The sequence below is a fragment of the Acartia tonsa genome, chromosome 5 (assembly GCF_053477335.1).
Source record: "Acartia tonsa isolate MP-2025a chromosome 5, ASM5347733v1, whole genome shotgun sequence".
Lineage (NCBI taxonomy): Eukaryota > Metazoa > Arthropoda > Copepoda > Calanoida > Acartiidae > Acartia > Acartia tonsa.
In genome coordinates, this window is record NC_137264.1 from 40,834,470 (window position 1) to 40,838,966 (window position 4,497).

The window sequence follows — 4,497 nt, forward strand, 5'->3', positions numbered from 1 at the left end:
TTCCAGAAATTTTAGACGACTTACAAAAAATAGGTTCCGACACCGCGACATTACTAAAGACGTTAAAAATGGTTCCTACTGCTGCTATGTCAGGAACGCGACATAAATTGTTAGAGTAGAGGGAATGGCTTGGCCCAAAAACAGGCGCAACTCACTACCATGCACAGTTAGACTTCTCAGTCAAAGGTCGTGCAATCAAAGGGTTGGTTGTCTTATGGGCAAATGGACGCTTATACCTCAATCATAGGGCTTAGGGTTGACAACCCTATTTCATATCAATAAAAAAAAACATTATTACAGAAACACTGACAAGTTGTCAGCGGCCTATGCTCCCCCTGTGGTGTCAAAACAGCTTGTTACTGTTTGTTTTTATAAAAAAAAGTAAAAAAAAATAATTAATCGAATAATTTCACTATCCACGGAAAGATGTCATAAAAACAATGCGATACATAACTATTTTATTCTTCAATTACAGACTTATTATGTGTCTGTTATAAGAAAAATATATATAATTATTGTGCAAAAAATAAGACATTATTGGCAAATGCAAAAGTAAAACCATTTATTATCAATATTTTCTCAATGAAATCGTCAAACTATAACTTTAAAAATCAGCTTGATATTTCACACCTGTTCCTATACAGGCAATCCATCAATTCCAAAATTACTCTTTTTGCCACATAAGCAGTAAGATATATAATTTATCCGTAATTTTAAAGTTAGGGGGAGATTTGAAATCTGCATCAAATTTTGAGGAATTTCTATAAAATTCGTTTTTTCTATAATTCTTTATCTACAAGCGAAAATGCAATTTAAGTTAATTAATTTTGGCATCTGTGATTGGTGGATTTAAAATATCTGCGCTCTGATTGGATGGCGTACATCATTCAACCAATTAGAGCGCAGGTAGTTTAAAATCCACCTATCCTATTGGTCAAAATTAATTAACTTAAAATGCATTTCCGCTTTTAGATAAAGAATTATACAAAAAACGAATTTTATAAAAAATCCTTAAAATTTTATGCAGATTTCAAATCTCCCCCTAACATTAAAATTCCGGAAAACTTATATATCTTAATAAGCAGGTTTAATTTTGAGACTTATGCGCGGCAAAGGCTGGGCTACCAAACCTGATATTAATAAATATCTAAAAAAATCATCGTAATCTTACTGAATTAAATAAATTTTTAAACATTTTGTTGCAACTGAACCTAATTATTAAATATCTTTAAAATTTTTTAGGGCTCGGCAGTTGCTCCTCGCCCGCCTGTATGCCTTAAGACATGTTATAGTTCTATAATTAGGCATGTAAATCAAATGATCGTCATTGCTTTACGCCTCTAGAGGCCTCTAGGGACATGTAAAATTGTTTCTTTTCAATATATTTTAAATTCATCTATTTACCAAAAATATTTTTTTCGCCGATAGTTGGTGTTAGTTATGTTATTGGCTAATTGCAAAAATGTCCGCAGGGCGGCGTTCTTTAATTTTTTTTATCGAATCCTCTGGGGAGGGTGGTGGTACCCTACCCCAACCTTTCCGGGACCTATGAGAAGCTACCCTGTTAAAAAGAAGAACTCGATCGGTTTAGCGGTTAGCGAGATTTTCGGTACAAACAGACAAACAAACATCCTCTTACTTTATTGTAAGGATTTCAGATTTTTAATATCAATAAAATTGAGTTTGTTCCTTTATGTTTGTTCGTTCGTACTTTTCCGTTTTCAGCGCAGCTTCTGTGTTAGTCAGCATCTAGAAATTTGTAAAATGATAAAGAATTGTATATAAATCACTAATTATGAGAATTTGCTTGTTGTTCAAGATTCACTTGTGAAAAAAATAAAGATAATATCAATTGGCTAACTCATGTTGACTGAGGGATGTAAATTTTCAGAAACTTCATTTAAGTAGCGAAGGTACTCAATATTTTAGTTTTGTTGTGTCATTGAATGCTCGAAAATCGCAGTTTGAACAATTATTAACTATACATATTTTAAAAAAATTTAAATAGGAATATTTGGAGGGCGTTAGATAAAACAAAGCTTTGTGAACAGTTAATAAATAGCATACGAATTTTTGTAAACTAGGCTTTTAGAGCATTCGAAGACAACTCAGTTATAGAAAAGCTGCGCATGTAATAAAATTTAATACCTGCATTATTTGATCTACTTAGGCAGAAACAGTTTTAGAGGATATTTATAAAATCAAAATTTTAATATATTTTGTTTTATTTTGATGGATACATCAAATTTTAGTTATTTTTAAATTATATTTAAATTTCAGAAATTTTTGTATAGAATGCATAAAAATGAATAAACAGATGCAGGGATGGGGAAACTGTAAATCCACTGCACTGGTAATGAAAGTTTTATGAAAGATTCTCTTGTGCACTCTCATATAAAATTTGGAACTTTTAATAAATCGGGATTTGTTGAGAATGTATAATAATTTATCATTCATTGTTTTATCCCTTATCTCAATATATTTAAAAGAAAAAAAAATTGTGGAAAATATTTTTGTTAAAACTGTTCCTAATTTAGTTTGAATATCATCCAAATCTTTCTTCTGGTCATCTAACTCATCCTTTATGTCCCTGAATAAAAAAACATGAAATTAAATTTACGATTTATTGACGACAGTAAATTTTCTGCCTTTCTATATTAGAGATTCCGATAAAGATAGAGTTTACTTTAGCAACATAATTTTCAGATTAGAAACATTTCTATTTAAACAAAAACTCCTTAAACAGGTTTTAAGATTGTCTGGCCTCACCTCTAGTGACAAATTCTCTCCCAGACAGATTTAGAATTTTGATTTCAATTTTAAAAATCCCCCAAAAAATATTTCAAAAATCTCCCAAGAAATAGATTTTTCTTGTTCCCAAGGGTCCTTTTTTTTTGGAGAATTGTTAAAATTTTTAAAGATACCCTGAGAAAGAACTGGAGTTTTCTTTCTGTGTTTATGATGGAATGTTAATTTCAATGCCGATTAAGCATGTTTTTTTTAGGTGGGATAGGGAAGACGTCTCTCTAAATCCTCATACTAAAGTAACAGGATGTTTGTCTGTGTGTCTGTACCGAAGGATCTCGCTAACCGCTGAACTGATAGGGTTCTTCTTACGCAAACATAAACGTCAAACGCAACATAGACATATTTTAAATATAAAAACATTTTAAGTGCCCCTAGAGGCCTCTAGGGGCGTAGCCGTAAGTATTAGATAAACATACTCCATAGTTTCCTCAAGCTTCGTCATTCAGACAGACAGATAAACTAATACTAGATATACATACTTAGATGAATAAAATACAAAATCTTACTTTATAGTTTCTTCTTGTTCTTGGATCTTATCCTTAAGTTCCTCAATGTCCTCTTTGTTTCCGTCCCAAAAGGGCATTTTTAAGGTCTGAAAATTAAATGGGAAGTAAAATTTTTCTAGTAATTCGTAATCAAAGTACTATTTACATTTTTTAAAAGCAAAGCTTTTCTTTAACTGGGCTTGTCTTTACGTTTGTCTTTAATGGTTATCTCTTATCTTAATTTAAGCGTTTTAATTTCCCTGTCGACTTTAGTATGCTATTTATTGTATCAGGTATGATTTAGATTCTAATATCATAGCCAGAAAGCCAGTATATCCACCATAAATATCTTGTAATGTTATACCTATATAGAAAGGTATAGATTAATAAAAGAAACATCTCTATAATATAGTCTTTAAAGTTAGTATGTCAATATACATTACATGAACATCAGGTCTTTTCCCATAATTTTTTGATAGATTAAACGAATTATTGGTTTAGACTTCCAAATATAGCTGCTTTTACAAAATGCTTACTGTTAATGTAAATCTTTCTATCTATCTAATTTAAGTCTTCATTATATGATATTATCATCATTGTTTTAAAATCATCATGAATAGACCTAAAAATGAAGAAAAAAACTATGAAAAATATGTATCAACGTCACAAAAAGGTAAAACTTTTGCATTTTATTTCCAGCACTACATTTATTGATGCAATATTTTTATGACATTGTTTTTCAGTTGTACAACACTCTTCTTCAAGTCTATCTTTTTTGTTGACTGTTGATTGTTTACATACTTTGGTGGAATAATATGATTGGTTTGTCAATTATTAGCTTTATTTTAAAATCAATGTTGTTTAAAGTAAAATATTGTATTTGTTTTGAAAATGATAACCCAGTTACCTTGAAATATGTTGTAAAGTATTGCCTGCTATTTCAATAAAACTTAGACAAGGACAATTACATATACAGGAAAATATTAAGAACCCAATAATATTTCTGAACAGTTAAAAAAATTAATTGAAAACTTGTGGCAACATCCTTAAAGGGCTCTGTGGCACTTGTGGTAATGAAGGGGGGGGGGGGGGCGGGATTGTGTATCCTCTACTTTCAATTTTAGTTATAAAAAGAAAAAGACGATAAAATAAGAGATTGAAAGGGGGGTGGGGGAATTCTTGATAAGGGATCTTTCTTTTGAGG

General features: G+C 30.7%; 1 long non-coding RNA gene across 1 annotated transcript; it reads right to left on the reverse strand.

Annotated features, from left to right (window-relative positions):
* Window positions 1–1,668: 1,668 nt before the first annotated feature.
* LOC145320151 (uncharacterized) lies at window positions 1,669–3,396 on the reverse strand. The gene is made up of 4 exons (XR_013880116.1): window positions 3,315–3,396; window positions 2,529–2,590; window positions 2,149–2,162; window positions 1,669–1,749 (listed from the first exon to the last, which is right to left on the reverse strand). It is a non-coding gene; the product is annotated as an uncharacterized LOC145320151 (long non-coding RNA).
* Between the last annotated feature and the right edge of the window lie 1,101 nt (window positions 3,397–4,497).